This window comes from Oncorhynchus kisutch, linkage group LG30 (assembly GCF_002021735.2).
Source record: "Oncorhynchus kisutch isolate 150728-3 linkage group LG30, Okis_V2, whole genome shotgun sequence".
Lineage (NCBI taxonomy): Eukaryota > Metazoa > Chordata > Actinopteri > Salmoniformes > Salmonidae > Oncorhynchus > Oncorhynchus kisutch.
In genome coordinates, this window is record NC_034203.2 from 16,803,287 (window position 1) to 16,822,536 (window position 19,250).

The 19,250-nt window shown below is 41.6% G+C and overlaps 1 protein-coding gene across 9 annotated transcripts in view; it reads right to left on the bottom strand.

Moving 5' to 3' along the window:
- The window catches only part of LOC109874536 (partitioning defective 3 homolog), a 239,563-nt gene that overhangs the window by 219,582 nt on the left and 731 nt on the right, over positions 1-19,250 (bottom strand). The gene's annotated exons all lie outside the window — the stretch shown is intronic.

The window sequence follows — 19,250 nt, forward strand, 5'->3', positions numbered from 1 at the left end:
GCAATTTAGCACAATGAGAAATCCAATGTCCTCTGCCTGTCCTCCTACGTCTCTCTTTGGACTGCATTCACCAAACAACACGAAGATCTAACGCAGATTTGATATTGACTAAACTATCAATATTCTGATCACAAGCTGATAAAAAGGGATTCCAAATAGAGATTCCGAACAAACAAGTACCTCTAAAAATGCCACTTCGGCATGTTGGTTTCTTGTTTGGCAGTCCACCTCCTCTTTCCACCCACAGGAGGTTAAACAGCTCCTATTAACACACCATAACAGGTCATTATCCTGTCTGATCATGTCAGGGGGAGAGGCGGGCAGGCAGGAGTCCGAGGCTGAGGCTTGGTTAACACTTCACACAGACCAGGGCTGAGGGCCACGCCTCCGATTCTTCAGCTGGCACAGAGCACTTCCTCAGCACTGACTCAAGAGCACTCCAGTGCATGCCAATACAGAGAGCTCCCTGCTCCACAATACCCAATCTGTCCCTTGCTTCTCTACCAAAACCTCAACTCGGAGCTACTGAACATTGCACAGAGTTACCATATAATTAGGCAATAAGGCCCAATGGGGTGTGGTATGTTTAAGTAATAAGGCCTGGGGGGGGGGGGGGGGGGGGATATGGCCAATATACCACAGCTAAGGGCTGTTCTTACACACGACGCAACACGGAGTGCCTGGATATAGCCGTGGTATATTGGCCATATACCTCAAACCCCCGAGGTGCCTTATTACTATTACAAAACTGGTTACCAATGTAATTAGAGCTGTACAAAGTTTGTCAGCATTCAGAGCTCGAACGACCCAGTTTGTTATGGCTAAACTGGGTGGTTCGAGCCCTGAATGCTGATTGGCTCTCAGCCGTGGTACATCAGACCATATACCACGGGTATGACAAAACATTTAGTTTTACTGCTCTAATTACATTGTTGACCAGTTCATAATAGCAATAAAGCTCCTCGGGGGGGGTTGTGATATATGGAATATATACACACACCACACCTCCTCGGACCTTATTGCTTAAATATACCACGGCTAAGGGCGATTCAAGGCTGCGAAGCGGAGTGCCTGGACACAGCCCTTAGCCGTGGTGTACTGGCCATATACCACAAACCCCAGAGATGCCTTATTGCTATTATGTACTGGTTACCAACATAATTAGATCAGGAAACAAGTATTTGTGCATCATTCCCGTGGTATATTAAAGCAATAAGGCCTGGGGAGGTGTGTATTTTTTTTAACCTTTATTTTACTAGGCAAGTCAGTTAAGAACAAATTCTTATTTACAATGACAGCCTAGGAACAGTGGGTTAACTGCCTGTTCAGGGGCAGAATGACAGATTTGTACCTTGTCAGCTCGGGGGTTTGAACTTGCAACCTTCCGGTTACTAGTCCAACGCTCTAACCACTAGGCTACCCTGCCGTATGGTCAATATGGTGTGGTATATTTAAGCAATAAGGCCCGGGGAGGTGTGTATGGCCAACATGGTGTAGTATATTTAAGCAATAAGGCCAGAGGAGGTGTGTATGGTCAATATGGTGTGGTATATGGCCACGGTCTGTTCTTAGGCATGATGCAATGTGGAATGGATACAGACCTGAGACGTGGTATATTGGCCATATACGACAAACCACCCGAGGTGCCTTATTGCCATTATAAACTGGTTACCAACATAATTAGAACAGTAAAAGGTTGTTTTTGTCATACCCATGGTACAGTCTGATATACCACAGCTTTCAGCCAATCAGTGTTCAGGTCTCGAACCACCTCATTTATAATGTCTGATATTAGGAGGTCGACCGATTATGATTTTTCAATGCCGATACAGATTATTGGGGGACCAAAAAAAGCCGATGCTAATTTAAAAAAAATGTATAATGACAATTACACTTATTTTCACTTATTATAATACATCAATTAAATCAATTTAGCCTCAAATAAATAATGAAACATGTTCAATTTGGTTTAAATAATGCAAAAACAAAGTGTTGGAGAAGAAAGTAAAAGTGCAATATGTGCCATGTAAAAAAGCTAACGTTTAAAATTCCTTGCTCAGAACATATGAAAGCTGGTGGTTCCTTTTAACATGAGTCTTCAATATTCCCAGGTAAGAAGTTTTGGGTTGTAGTAAGAGGAATTATAGGACTATTTCCCTCTATACCATTTGTATTTCATTAACCTTTGACTATTGGATATTCTTATAGTCACTTCAGTATTGCCAGTGTAACAGTATAGCTTCCGTCCTTCTCCTCGCTCCTCCCTGGGCTCGAACCAGGAACACAACGACAACAGCCACACTCGAAGCAGCATTACACATGCAGACCAAGGGAAACAACCACTCCAAGTCTCAGAGTAAGTGACGTTTGAACCACTATTAGCGCGCGCTAACTAGCTAGCCATTTCAATTCGGTTACACCAGCCTCATCTCGGGAGTTGATAGGCTTGAAGTCATAAACAGCGCAATGCTTGACTCACAACGAAGAGCTGCTGGCAAAACGCAAAGAAAGTGCTGTTTGAATTAATGTTTACGCACTTGCTTCTGCCTACCACTGCTCAGTTAGATACCTAGATACTTGTATGCTCAGTCAGATTATATGCAACGCAGGACACGCTAGACAATATCTAGTAATATCATCAACCATGTGTAGTTAACTAGTGATTATGATTGATTGATTGATTTTATAAGATAAGTTTAATGCTAGCTAGCAACTTATCTTGGCTTACTGCATTTGCGTAACAGGCAGTCTCAGTGGAGTGCAACGAGAGAGAGGCAGGTCGTTATAGCGTTGAACTAGTTAACTGTAAGGTTGCAAGATTGGATCCCCCGAGCTGACAAGGTGAAAATCTGTCTTTCTGCCCCTGAACGAGGCGGTTAACCCACCGTTCCTAGGCCGTCATCAAAAATAAGAACGTGTTCTTAACTGACTTGCCTAGTTGAAAAAAGGTTATATAAAGATTAAATAAAGGCGTAAAAAAAGCGACCCTCGGTGCGCAAAAATACCGATTGTTATTTAAACTTGAAATCGGCCCTAATTAATCGCCCATTCCGATTAATCGGTCGACCTCCATCTGATATACCACGGTTGTCAACCAATCAGCATCCATGACAGTGTTTCCACTGTATTCATTTAGTCGCGGCGCAACACCAGAAATGTAGAAAAGATAACTGGCCAACATATTTTTTTAATAATAGTATCTTGGAGAACTACAAAACCACCAAAATAAAAGCTAGAGAATCGAAAATTCTAAAAACAAAGAATTTAGGAATATTTTGGGCATGGCGAGACGCAATGAACAATGGCAAAATGTGTAGAACTGCAGGAAATTAGCTTTACACTGAAACATTCTCTCAGCTCAATGGAAAAACCTGCAGGAAACACTTTTCTCTCTGCCGCCAATTCTGGAGGGATTTAAGCCATGCCCCCAACCCCGCAAGCCGCCACTTCCCCCTCATGATGGTTGCCACCTCTGCTAAAAATAAATCAATTGGGGAAACCCAGGAAATATATTATGTCCATCAGTGATGTGGGTGGCCCATGCTAAAATGTCAATTGGATGACATATTACTACAGTCTCTGCTTCACTCAGCATACTGGCATACATATGTTTACAGGAGCACAATTTTACAAACAAAACGACAGTACCAGAGTTTATACAAGAAACAAAGTTGGCTGCAGAGAGAAGAGCAGAAACGCTCTCAGGAAGCATTGCACGCAGTTGGTTTTCTGGCAGCTTTGCGGCATGGTACAGTGGGAAGATGACGCACACTTACATCATCGCCTGGTCAAACAGAGAGAGAGCAGCTTTTCCTGTTCAACAGCATATGCTTTACACAGCATGTCCCATCGGAGGGCAACCAGTAACAGAGCTCTCATCTGGTCTGTGTTGTTATGAGGACATTTTTTGAGGCCGCATGCATCACGGGTGCTGATTTAGAAACAGTTTGCCTTTTAAATCCTAAAGAATAAGAGAATATGGAAAGGGTGGGCCTGATCTGTTGTGTACCCACTCACTCCGAGAGTCTGACATCAGAATTGCCGTCCAACCAGTCACAACACACCCTGGAAGACATCCTAAAAATATATATGGATTTAAATCAAATCCCTCCAAGTTAACCTGTCATAGAAAACCATTCTGCAGATATCAACATGCATTTGTGGTTTTGTACAGATGTCTGGGCTAGGTTATGCTTTAATAACTGCAGTCTGGCCTCAACCTCAGAGGTGCAGTCCCCAGGGAACGAAGCTCAAATCCTCATGGCTGGGTCCCACATTTGATTAGGGCTCATTGGGCTCAGGTCAAAAGTAGTATTTAGGGAATAGGGTGCATTTGGGATACAGACCATGCCTCTGCTGCTCTGCCAAAAGGGCAATCATCAAGTATCTGTCAGAAAGGAGAACTCTGTAGTCGAGCTCCTGCTATATATACAGATGAAGTCGGAAGTTTACATACACTTAGGTTGGAATTATTCAAACTCATTTTTCAACAACTCCAAACATGGTTAACATTGTTAACAAACTTGTTAACAAACTATAGTTTTGGCAAGTCGGTTAGGACATCTACTTTGTGCATGACAAGTAATGTTTCCAACAATTGTTTACAAATTATTTCACTTATAATTCACTGTCCACAATTTCAGTGGGTCAGAAGTTTACATACAGTAAGTTGACTGCCTTTAAACAGCTTGGAAAATTCCAGAAAATGATGTCATGGCTTTAGAAGCTTCTGATAGGCTAATTGACATAATTTGAGTCAATTGGAGGTGTACCTGTGGATGTATTTCAAGTCCTACCTTCGAACTCAGTGCCTCTTTGCTTGACATCATGGGAAAATCAAAAGCAATCAACCAAGATCTCATAAAACAAATTGTAGACCTCCCCAAGTCTGGTTCATCCTTGGGAGGAATTTCCAAATGCCTGAAGGTACCACGTTCATCTGTACAAACAATAGTACGCAAGTATAAACACCATGGGACAACGCAGCCGCCATACCGCTCAGGAAGGAGACGCGTTCTGTCTCCTAGAGATGAATGCACTTTAGTGTGAAAAGTACATATCAATCCTAGAACAACAGCAAAGGACCTTGTGAAGATGCTGGAGGCAACTGGTACAAAAGTATCTATTTCCACAGTAAAACAAGTCCTATATCGACATAACCTGAAAGGCCGCTCAGCAAGGAAGAAGCCACTGCTCCAAAACCACCATACAAAAGCCAGACTACGGTTTGCAACTGCACATGGAAACAGAGACAGTACTTTTTGGAGAAATGTCCTCTGGTCTGATGAAACAAAAATAGAACTGTTTGGCCATAATGACCATCGTTATGTTTGGAGGAAAAAGGGGGAGACTTGCAAGCCGAAGAACACCTTTTTTCAAGTATATCAACCCGTGGGTGGCAGCATCATGTTGTGTGGGCGCTTTGCTGCAGGAGCGACTGGTGCAATTCACAAAATAGATGGCATCATGACGAAGGGAAATTATGTGGATATTTGAAGCAACATCTCAAGACATCAGTCAGGAAGTTAAAGCTTGGTCGCAAATGGGTCTCTCGAATGGACAATGACCCCAAGCATACTTCCAAAGTTGTGGCAAAATGGCTTAAGGACAACAAAGTCAAGGTATTGGAGTGGCCATCACAAAGCCCTGACCTCAATCCTATAGAAACTCTGTGGGCAGAACTGAAAAAGTGTGTACGAGCAAGGAGACCTACAAACCTGACTCAGTTACAACAGCTCTGTCAGAAGGAATGGGCCAAAAGCCACCCAAATTACTGTGGGAAGCTTGTGGAAGGCTACCCGAAACATTTGACCCAAGTTACACAGTTTTTAGACAATGCTACCAAATACTAATTGAGTGTATGTAAACTTCTGACCCACTGGGAATCTGATGAAAGACTTAAAAGCTGAAATAAATCACTCGACTATTAATCTGACATTTCACATTCTTAAAATGAAGTGGGATCCTAATTTACCTAAAACAGGGAATTTTTACTAGGATTAAATGTCAGGAATGGTAAAGTACAGTTTAAATGTATTTGCCTAAGGTGTATGTAAACTTCAGACTTCAACTGTATGTGTGTGTGTGTGTGTGTGTGTAGTAGACAAATTGTCTGCGTCCCAAAGGGCACCCTATTCCCTAAATAGTGCAGCACTTTTGACCAGATGTCTGTGCAAGAAGTCTCTAAAGGGTATTGAATGGAAACAAATCAAATCTCATGAGTGGATTTGTTTTTTTGTGGAAAGGAATCTTTTGTACAGTACATCTGAGCCATGTGGAGATGTTTATTCAAATGGCCAGACATTCCTCTGAGACAATCCTCTCCTTGTGCTCGGTGTTCCACACACTAGGCCTTGACATTTCAGAGAGGGTTTTCGGTTATGGAGAGCTCAGAACAGGCCAGCATCCCCACAGAGACGTGCTTCTGAAGAACACATTCATGGAGCTGGGGGAACAAAACTAGAGATGGGTTCCATCCCAAATGGCGTCCTATTCCCTATACATATCGTTCTACTTTTGACCAGGGCCCATAATACTATAGGTAAAAGCATATGATATGAGAATTAATAGTTGCCTACATAGACAGTTGCTCCAGCCTAGCAACAGTACTAACATTATCGAGGATAATACAAAATAAAGGCGGAAGGCTTATTTCCATTGTGGTCCTCAAAATGTTCATTATGGTCCTACACTCCATATCCACCAAGCCAAACTGACACCTGGTTAAATTTCATAGTAAGCCAGCTTAATGTTACCCAAGACCCATACGAATAGTCTCATTGACACAATACTCTACCAAGTTTCTGGTAAATTCTGGGAGAAATGTGTCTGAATCCGAAGTGGAACCCTTTTCCCTACATAGGCTCTGGCCAAAGGTAGTGCACTAATGGGTGTAGGTTGCCGTCTGCTGCCACTATCAAGTTATACTTGGCTTCCTCAGAATAAGGATCCTGTTCCGGAACCATTTGAATGTTCTTGAGGCTTGAATAGCAATGATCCTCTGATTAAATTCAACCTGAACTTAGGCTCCATTTCTTTATAACCTCAACATGAAGATGTCTGTAGCAAGAAAACCAGTTCCAACACCAATGGCCAATGCTAGACATAGATTGTTGATGAAGAAATAGAAACACCAACAAAAATGTAATCCCACTGTTAATGCTTCAAGGAGACCAAATAAGCCTGCTGGGATTCAAACTTGGGAGTTGCTTCAGCAATGGCTGTCTTCTGCATGCCTGGGTTAGGCCAAACAGACCACCAGCTTCAGGAACATACCAGTGGCGTTCCTCAAACACTTCTGTGGAGGCTCCTGGAGAACCTTGTTCTCAAACAAACTCGCTCGGAGCATCTGGAGATGAGCACCGAACCACTTGCGAGACAGTTATGCATCTGACAAAAGGTGGATGAAGATGTGCAATAACCTCAGAGAGCAAAGCAGGGAGCAGATGTCATAAAAGCTCTTGCTCGGTTTATGGAAGAATACCGTAAAAAAGGTAGAGCTTCTCAGCAGTGGCAAAAATGAAATTTCTTCCCATCAAGACAAAGCCTTGTAAAGTGTTATAAGTGTCCCGTAGTGGGGGCTGGTGTGGGGAGGAAGGGTCATCATAGTAAATGACTGGAATGTAAATGAATGGAACAGTATTCAACTCACAGAAACCAAGAGCAGTCATGGAATTTAAAAGTGCTACCAGCCACCACTAGACGAGACATGGGCACACACGAAAAGATATGCCACTCATTGGCCTGTTTTGTTTCCCATGGAGCCCTCATGGGGCCATGGACCATATGTAGCTATGCAACTAGACCTTGAATCACATGGCGGGCTTGGCGGCCAAGGATGGTGCAAAAACTCAGCTGACTGGATCTCTGCCAGGTTGCAAGTAATCTGTTTGCATAGCACTCTGTAAACCACTTACGCACATGTTATGAAGTGTTATGACTTCGATTTCCGTTAACAATGTTCCAGGAGGCCACGAGCGCTGCCCTTACAGATGCCCTCTCCTGGAGGAGACCTAATAATCCCTACTACTTGGTCACTTCCTGTAGCATGCCCAGTTCCCATGGCAGTCAAATTGTTTCAATCGGGGCCTGTATTCATAGTCTCAGAGTAGGAGTACTAATCTAGGGTGAATTTTACCTATTAAATCAGAATGAATAAGAAGGGGGACCTGATCCTAGATTATGGCCCCAGGTAGGGACTGCTGCGGTGACCGCATTACCACCACACCGGCGGTTACGAGTCATGAAGGCAGTCAAATTCCACGTGACCATTTAATCATGGCAATTAGCAGTACCTACTTCTTTGTTAACCGCACTCCAGCCATGGAATTCTAAGCCAATCTTGTCTGCTAAATGGATGTGTAGGCCACAGCCATTTGGCATAGCCAGATCAGGACCTAACATAAGGACAACTCAGTGTATGCTATTCTGTTCTTCTGAAATAGACTACATTTTCATCACATCATGTTTATTTAGAACTGTCTAAAATAAATAATAGATTTATTATGAAGATGTAGAATATATTACATGGATTTATTATACTTTTTTTAAATGTAGAGAGTCTGCATCAGTGGCTAGTAGGCTGAATGTGAAAGCCATAAGATGCTAAATGTGTTTATATTAATTAACGGTCAATTTGCTTGAAAATCACCGGTTGACGAAAGTGTGTGACCGCCACAGCCCTAGCCCCAGGAGAACTACTGTATGTAAATGTCCATTTTAATAGCACATGCCTAAAGTATGAGCAATGCCTCTCAGGGAAGGCAGAACTAAACTGTGATGCTGGCTATGGCTCATGCCTCACATCAGTACAAATCACCTCTCCATTAAGAGGCCTAGGTTACGTCCCAAATGGCACCTTCTTCCATTCATAAAATGCACTACGTTTGACCTGACCCCACAGGGCTTTGGTCAAAAGTAGTGCACTATAAAGGGAATAGGGCTCCATCTGGGCCATTGGGCCACAGACCTGAACAGCTGCTGGTTCACTAATGACAACACAATAGACGTCGGCCGATTAATTAGGGCAGAATTCAAGTTTTCATAACAATCGGTAATCTGCATTTGGACACTGGTTGTTGCCGATTACATTGCACTCCACGGGGAGACTGCGTGGCAGGCTGACTACCTGTTATGCGAGTGCAGCAAGGAGCCAAGGTAAGGTGCTAGCTAGCATTAAACTTCTCATAAAAACAATCAATCTTCACATAATCACTAGTTAACTACACATGGTTGATGATATTACTAGTTTATCTAGCTTGTCCTGCGTTGCATATAATCAATGCAGTGCCTGTTCATTTGTCATTGAATCACAGCCTACTTCGTCAAACAGGTGATTTAACAAGCGCATTCGCAAAAAAAGCACGTGTGACTAACCATAAACATCAATGTCTTTCTTAAAATCAATAGACAAGTATATATTTTTAAACCTGCATATTTAGTTAATATTGCCTGCTAACATGAATTTATTTTAACTAGGGAAATTGTGTCACTTCCCTTGCGTTCTGTGCAAGCAGAGTCAGGGTATATGCAGCAGTTTTGGCCGCCTGGCTCGTTGCGAACTGTGTGAAGACCATTTCTTCCTAACAAAGACCGTCATTAATTTGCCAGAATTTTACATAATTATGACATAACATTGAAGGTTGTGCAATATTTAGACTTATGGATGCCATCCGTTCGATAAAATACGGAACGGTTCCGTACTTCACTGAAAGAATAAATGATAGTTTCCGGATTTGACCATATTAATGACCTAAGGCTCGTATTTCTGTGCATTATTATATTATAATTAAGTGTATGATTTGATAGAGCAGTCTGACTGAGTGGTGGTAGGCAGCAGCAGGCTCGTAATCATTCATTCAAACAGCACTTTACTGCTGTTTGCCAGCAGCTCTTCGCAATGCTTTGCGCTGTTTATGACTGTTTATGACTTCAAGCCTATCAACTCCCGAGGCTGGCAATACTAAAGTGTCTATTAGAATATCCAATAGTCAAAGGTATATGAAGAACACATGTTATAGAGAGAAATAGTCCTGTAATAACTACAACCTAAAACTTCATACCTGGGAATATTGAAGACTCATGTTAAAAGGAACCACCAGCTTTCAAATGTTCTGAGCAAGGAACTTAAACCTTAGCTTCTTTACATGGCACATATTGCACTTCTACTTTCTTCTCCAACACTGTTTTTGCATTATTTAAACCAAATTGAACATGTTTCATAATTTATTTGAGACTAAATAGATTTTATTGATGTGTTATATGAAGTAAAAATACGTGTTCATTCAGTATTGTTGTAATTGCCATTATTATAAAAAAATTAAAAACCGGCCGATTAATCGCTATCGGCCTTTTTGGTCCGCCAATAATCGGTATCGGCGTTGAAAAATCATAATCGGTCGACATATATATATATATATATATATATATATATATATATATATATATAAATATATATAAAAAGCCAATACCGATTAAATCGGCCAATTTTATTTATTAAAAAAAAGTCATATATGCTTCAGTGGTTATTTATATATATATATATATATAGTTTTTTTTATTATCTTCCAATAAATCGGTATCGGTGGTGAAAATAAATCATAATCGGTCGACCTCTACAACACACCATGTTCTCCTTCACAGGGACCGAACTAACGTACGTGTGGGCTTTTCATGAACACATCATGTGTTCAAAAGCTGTAAATTCAAATATATGACCGCTTTTGTCAGTACCTTGCACGCAGCAGGAAACTGGTGAAAATCGTCATGGACGCAAAACCTACTACGCTATTAAAAAACGCCCTGCAATCAAATATTTAATCATATGACACATTTTTTGAGGAATAAAGTAATGATTTGAAACCCAACTTCCACCTCAATGATGTTTGCTCACTTCCCTTCATGGAGTTAAAAAGGAACCTCTGTCACTGGTATAAGATATATGGTGGAAACTATTCAGAGAATGCTTGCCAAAGTCATGCTTCAGTGGTTGACTCCACAGTGAGCCTGTGGTCAAGGGCTATGTCCCAAATGGCTCCCTATTCCCTTTTTAGAGCACTACTTTTGACCAGGGCCCAAAGGACTCTGGTCAAAAGCATTGCATGAGATAGGGCATAGAGTGCAGGGCAGAGTCATTGCCACAGGGATCATCACACATAATCACACAAGCTTTTAATCCAGCATTGTGCCCGTTTTTGGAGCTGGAAGCCAGGCCACTGTCTCACACAGCCCTGCTGTGACAGAGATCAAACAGTTCAGCAACAAAATGTGCAACATCCTAGCCTGGGTACCAATAAATGTGGCATCATACCACACCTTACCTGTTTGTTTGGCATGACAGGAAGTGGTAAGATAACACCAACAGACTGGTAGCAAGGCTAGCAACATTCTATGGACTCATAACACATTGTGGACTGTGGGATGTCAATAATTACTCTACAGTATTTGGAGTAGGTTAGAACTTGAGGTCGACCGATTAAATCGGAATGGCCGATTAATTAGGTCCGATTTCAAGTTTTCATAACAATTGGAAATCTGAATTTTTGGACACCGATTTTGCAGATTTAAAAAAAGAAAATTACACCCTTATTTAATCTTTATTTAACTAGGCAAGTCAGTTAAGAACACATTCTTATTTTCAATGACGGCCTAGGAACGGTGGGTTAACTGCCTCGTTCAGGGGCAGAACGACAGATTGTCACCTTGTCAGCACGGGGGATCCAGTCTTGCAACCTTACAGTTAACTAGTCCAATGCAATTAACGACCTGCCTCTTGTTGCACTCCACAAGGAGACTGCCTGTTACATGAATGCAGTAAGCCATGGTAAGTTGATAGCTAGCATTAAACTTATCTTATAAAAAACAATCAATCATAATCATTAGTTAACTACACATGGTTCATGATATTACTAGATATTATCTAGCGTGTCCTGCATAATCTGACTGAGCATACAAGTATCTAACTGAGCGGTGGTAGGCAGAAGGCAGGCGCGTAAACATTCATTCAAACAGCCATTTCTTTGCGTTTTTCCAGCAGCTCTTCGTTGTGATTCAAGCATTGTGTTGTTTATGACTTCAAGCCTATCAACTCCCGAGATGATGCTGGTGTAACCGAAGTGAAATGGCTGGCTAGTTCGCAAGCTAATAGCGTTTCAAACGTCACTCGCACTGAGACTTGCAGTGGTTGTTTCCCTTGCTCTGCATAGGTAACGCTGCTTCGAGGGTGGCTGTTGTCATTGTGTTCCTGGTTCGAGCCCAGGGAGGAGCAAGGAGAGGGACGGAAGCTATACTGTTACACTGGCAATACTAAAGTTTCTATAAGAACATGCGATAGTCAAAGGTTAATGAAATACAAATGCAACAACAACCTAAAACTTCTTACATGGGAATATTGAAGACTCATGTTAAAAGGGACCACCAGTTTTCATATGTTCTCATGTTCTGAGCAAGGAATTTTAAACGTTAGCTTCCTTACATGGCACATATTGCACTTTTACTTTCTTCCCCAAAACTTTGATTTTGCATTATTTAAACCAAATTGAAATAATGTTTCATTATTTATTTGAGGCTAAATTGATTTTATTGATTATATTAAGTTCATTCAGTATTGTTGTAATTGTCATTATTATAAATAAAATAAATTTTAAAAACTGGTCGATTAATCGCTATCGGCCTTTTTGTCCGCCAATAATCAGTATCGGCGTTGAAAAATCATAATCGGTCGACCTCTAGCTAGAACATAACAAGAACAAGTCCATAATTGAGCCATTGCCTTGGATAGTCTTGTTTGAACGTTGATTGGAACGGCTGCATAGACTTTGATCATATGGCGTTATCTAAGTGGTGCAGGACAGTGTGTGATGCACATGACCAGCGCAACAACTCGTTCTTCTCACAATCACATGCCCATCCTGAGGCATTGCAAATCAGATCAAAATTAAATTATACCCTTGGGCAAGCCCGTCAAATGGAACCTATTCCTTTTGGTGGTTGCAATAATTAGGCTGTCAGTCAAACCCAAAACAACTCATCTCAATTCTTATTGCACAATATCGAGTAGGCCTATAGGTTTGACTAAGCACAGGCGTGAGGAAGATGACATTTCATCCTTTCACACCCAGCACAGACAATGAAAAGGAAACGCTGTCAACAAGTGGTCTGAGTGTTTTTCCTGTACCCCAATACTAGGCCTAATGGCATACATGTCACATCAGGATTTGAAACAACACAGTCAAAAAAAAGTTACACTCCGTGGATGTCAGACTCAATACAGGCTACTCGATCTTTAGTCTTGTCAGAAGCAGTAATATTCCATCTGAACAACGTACGGTTTCTGAGGATTTTGTTCAAGAACAGGACAAAAAGAAAAAGGTTCCAAGAAAAGCAATGGCAGTCGGTCAACACCATTTCTTCTTATGAGGTGAATTAAGACCTGGGTTGTGTCTGAAATGGAACCCTATTCCCTACAGTGGCAAGAGTATGTGAACCCTTTGGAAATACCTGGATTTCTGCATAAATGTGATCTGATCTTCATCTAGGTCACAACAAACAGGGTCTGCTTAAGCTAATAACACACAAACAATTATACGTTTTCATGTCTATTGAACACAGTGTAAACATTCACAATGCAGGGTTGGGAAAAGTATGTGAACCCTTGGATTTAATAACTGGTTGACCATCCTTTGGTAGCAATAAACTCAACCAAACGTTTTCTGTAGTTGCGGATCAGACCTGCACAATGGTTAGGAGGAATATCCAGTAGCGCTGTGGAACATCCAGGTGCACTTTTGCAAAGTTCAGACGTGCAGCAATGTTTTTTTTGGACAGCAGTGGCTTCTTCCGTGGTATCCTCCCATGAACACCATTCTTGTTTAGTGTTTTACGTATTGTAGACTCGTCAACAGAGATGTTAGCATGTTCCAGAGATTTCTGTAAGTCTTTAGCTGACACTCTAGGATTCTTCTTAACCTCATTGAGCAAACTGCGCTGTGCTCTTGCAGTCATCTTTGCAGGACAGCCACTCCTAGGGAGAGTAGCAACAGTGCTGAACTTTCTCCGTTTACATACAATTTGTCTTAACGTGGACTGATAAACGTCAAGGCTTTTAGAGATACTTTTGTAATCCTTTCTAGCTTTATTCAAGTCAACAATTCTTAATCTTAAGTCTTCTGAAATCTCTTTAGTTCGAGGCATGGTTCACATCGGGCAATGCTTCTTGTGAATAGCAAACTCAAATTTTGTGAGTGTTTTTTATAGGGCAAGGCAGCTCTAACCAACAACTCCATTCTCGTCTCATTGATTGGACTCCAGGTTAACTGACTCCAATTAGCTTTTGGAGAAGTCATTAGCCTCTGGGTTCACATACTTTTCCCATCCTACACTGTGAATGTTTAAATTATATATTCAATATAGACAATAAAAATACAATAATGTGTGTGTTATTAGTTTAAGCACACCATGTCTATTGTTGTGACTTAGAAGATCAGATAAAAATTTGATGACCAATTTACGCAGAAATCCAGGTAATTCCAAACGGTTCACATACTTTATCTTGCACTGTATATAAAACCACACTTCTTTTGATGGGCCCAATATAGGTAAAAGTGTGCAATTTGGGGCATATCCATTGAGTTATGAGGTGAATTAAGGCCTGGTGTTTCTCTCTCTGCCGGAAGCATTCCACTATAAAACGGCAGGGAAGTTACCAGAGAGGGTCCTATACGGCAGACCAGTGCCGGAACACCCAAACTAAGCTAAATCCAGAGCACTAAGCAAGTGTTCAAAATGGCACCCTATTCCTTTTATACTGGACTACTTTTGAGTGCACTACGTAGGGAATATGGTGCCATTTGGGTGCCAACCTGTGTCAAGTTGGCATTAATACTGACCTTAGTACATCCATGACCAAAGAGTTTTGTGACACGGTCACTTGACATCACACTGCTCTCGAACACAACTAAAATTGCCAGTGTCGGGAGCAACAGCAGCAGCAATAGCTATATACTAAACGATTAAGGTGGGTTTATTTTCTGCTGTGGGTGAGAAGTTCACAGGGAGCTCTGGGTTTTTAGATCAAAGCACACATAATGAGTCTTTGATTTTGGGCCTCATTTCCACCCTTGAAGCCCAATTCACTCTCAGCTTGAGAACAGTCAGTATTTCCCCACTTTTCGCTCTCTGCAATCAGGTCGGCTGCTCAGTTAGACTTCTACGCATGTTACGATTATTGTCTGTTTCTTACCATTGCATTGATTGTCAGTTTGGTAAGACCAACAGAATTTCGATGTGAGGGCAAAGGAAAACTTTAACCAATGTGTAAACTACACTGACAACACACTCTGCAAAGTAATTCACATGCAGGATTATATTGATATAGAAAAGGCTAAGTGCAGGCTGAATCCCCCAGATATGCCACACCAGTCTGCCTCCCAGTCACAGCCTCGGGATAAGATTAGGCCAATTTTTCTCCAGGACTCCACAGTCAAACCTCACTGAATAATTGAAAAGACATGCACTGCACCATGTCATCTGGGTTATTAACATGGAAAAAAATGAGCCTGCTCCTCCACACAACGCTGTGCCATGCAGGATTTATTGATGGAATTCTCATGGTCCTGTAGATCTAATATCAATGTAATCAAGTGCAATGTGGAGAAATTGCTGTGCCATTTCCTGGTTGCAGTAACTTGAATAGCTCGCCTAATTTCAGTTTGTGTGACAAAACAGTCATTGTGTAGAGAATCATTGTCACATCTAAACCGCTGTGAAATATATTTTCCATAACCAAAAATATTGTATATTCAGCTGTTTGAAGCTTGTGTAGAAAACTGAAAGTCAAAGACGCAAAAACTCAACTTAACGGGAAGCATAGAAATAGCGCACATGGAACAGATCTACTGCTTCTTAGACTTGCTTTCAATGAGAATGACAGATCTATAACTCACATGTCTATGTGAATTTGGTCAGGTCGCCCAAAAAGTTACATATTGTAGCTTTACATTAGTTAACAATGCTCTTAAACACTAAATATATTTAAATGTCTTAAGCTTTGCAAAATGGTCTGCACACAGCAGCCATATTCAAAAACAACGTTTCTGCTCGTCTCCTCCTGTCTTAGTGGGAAAATGAACATTCTGTGGAAGTGAATCAAATAGCCTGGTACTGTATCAACAAATTGACATTCCCAAAACTGGGCAATCAAATGTAACCTGTTATCCTGCTCTCAGCTGTCCAGGCATGCCAGTACAACCATCATATGGTAAGAAATTGCACAATGTAATAGTCAACAGTACCATTTATAACTGCATCCTCCGGGGCTTTTTGCACTCAAGATGCATGAGGCCCAACTAAGCTTCTTCCACTTCCAGTTCAACCACTTGAGACAAAATTAAAACAAACCAAGGCGAGAACCATTGGTCAAGAAGGTGACCATGAACCTGGGAGAACCTTGCAGAAGGACAACTATCCCTGCAGCAATCCACCAATCAGGCCTTTATGGTAGTGGCCAGACAGAAGCCACTCCTCAGTAAAAGGCACGTTTCACAAAGACATGGCGGTTGGAACCAAAAATCAAACATCTGGACTCATCAGAACAAAAAGGAAACATTTCCACTGGCCTAATGTCTATTGCACATGTTTCTTGGCCCAAGCAAGTCTTCTTATTGGTGTCCTTTAGTGGTTTCTTTGCAGCAATACGACCATGAAGGCCTGATTCACACAGTCTCCTCTGAACAGTTGATGTTGAGATGTGTCTGTAGGGTTGCAAAGGGTCGGAAACTTTCCGGTAAATTTCCCGGAAGTTTTCCATGGGAAGTTAACCCTGGGATTTTGCTAACAGAGTGTTAATTCACCTGTTTTAATACATCTTAAAAAGGAGTTGTTTAATCTAACTGCTCAACTATTTATCTGTACGTGGAATTGTATTTGTTTTTTTTACAATTTTCTTCTTCTAATCTTTACAGGAAAATGCCACGGCCCCTATCTGATGTGTGGAGACATTTCACTGCATCTAATGTAGAAGGAAAAGCTGTGTACATTTGCAAATACTGTGCCAAATCATATGTGAAGAATGCAACAAAGATGCAGAATCATCTGCCAAGTACATACATTTCCCTCAGCGCTCACAACAACCAACCTCTGACAAAAGTCCCTCTACTTCTATTCGAGGTGAAAATGATGAATCAGACACCTTATCGATAGCAACAGCTCATGGTCCTCCTGGAATCAGAAGTTTTTTTTGTCTCAATGGAGGAACGTAGTCAGAGAAATGCTGATGAATGTCTTGCTCGAGCTGTGTATGCAACTGGGTTCACCTCTGATGCACACAGCAATGTGTATTGGAAGAGATTTCTGAATGTTCTTTGCCCAGCATACACCCCTCCAACCCCTTGCAATCATCTCTGATGGGTAGTTGAATGTTCGTGGGCAAGGAATAATTAACCACATCTCCACCACTCAACCAGTATTCTACAAAAGCACAGACAATGGACAGACACTACGGTCTCCACATTGCAGATCAGCTGAAGGCAGTCATCAATGGCCTTGGACAACAGAAGGTATTTGCACTGGTGACAGACAATGCTGCAAACATGAGGGCTGTTTGGTCTAAAGTGGAGGAGTCCTACCCTCACATCACACCATTGGCTGTGCTGCTCATGCATTTAATTTGCTCCTCAAGGACATCATGGCACAAAAAACAATGGATACACTCTACAAGAAAGCCAAGGAAATGCTAAGGTCTGTGAAGGGTCATCAAGTTATAACAGCAATCTACCTCACCAAGCAAAGTGGGAAGAATAAGAGCACCACATTGAAGCTGCCCAGCAACACCCATTGGGATGGTGTAGTCATCATGTTTCACAGTCTCCTAGAGGGGAAGGAGTCGCTCCAAGAAATGGCCATATCAGTCTGTCAATATGGACAGAACCCATAAAGAGGATTGTCCTGGATGCTGTATTTTGGGAGAGAGTGGTAAGCAGCCTGAAAACCTATAGCAGTAGCCAATGCACGGATTGAGGGAGACAATGCCATCCTGTCTGATGTTCAGACTCCGCTTGCAGATGTAAGAGAAGAAATCCATACTGCCCTGCCCACTTCACTGTTGCTCCAAGCAGAGGTAACTGCAGTTCTGAAATACATCAAAAATGTCAGACTTCTGCTTGAAGCCCATACACACCACAGCGTACATGTTGGACCCCAAGTATGTTGGCAAGAGCATCCTGTCTGGTGCAGAGATCAACAAGGCCTATGGTGTCATCACTACCGTGTCTCGCCACCTTGGCCTGGATGAGGGCAAGGTTCTTCGCAGTCTGGCAAAGTACACTTTCAAGCAAGGGCTATGGGATGGAGATGCAATATGGCAGTCGTGCCAACATATCTCATCAGCCACCTGGTGGAAGGGACTTTGTGGATCTGAAGCAAATACAAGGGTTGAAAAATTGGTGGCCACCCGGGAAAAATTTAGGATTTTTGAGCCTGACAACAAGCTATCCTCAACAACGTTGGAAAGTGACTAAACATCACTTTGTGACTGTCTCAGAGCGCTAAGGACAATTCCTTTTCCCTCATGGCTTGGTTTTTGCTCTGACATGCACTGTCAACTGTGGAACCTTAAATAGACGTAACAAAATGTAGGGAAAGTGAAGCAGTCTGAATAGTTTACACCAACAGTACATACTCATCATGTACACACACAGAGAAGCCCAGTTCATGAGCTCCATCATCTGCAGACTGAAATTTAGAATAGAAAATGAATGTGTTTATGCAACAAATGTTACTGCATTGAATCGTATCGAACCGCATGGATTCATTCCCTAATCAAACCGAATCGTTTCAAACTAAAAAGTATGTATCTAGACACGTATCGAATCGTCTTGAAAAGGAAAGATGCACATCCCTAATAGATATACTATTTGTTAAAGCTTTCTTCCTTGACTGATAGTTAGCCTAGCAAGCTACAGCTTCTTAGCCATCTTAACATAATAGGATAATTAGCAAGAGGAACAAAGAGAAACGGGTGCAGGTGAAAATGTAGGCTATCCAATAGGCATGAAATCGATACGAAACGTTATGCTTTTTATCTAGTACACCATTTCAAAATCTAGAATGCGATCCTGCAGTATGCTGGTGCTAACTAGCTAGCTAGCTGACTGTTTGCTAACAACTCTCAGGGAATCAAATCTCGGATTGTTAGCTAACTAGTTAGCTAGCTAGCATCCTTATCCTCTACTTATAGACCACCTCATTAGGTTTGC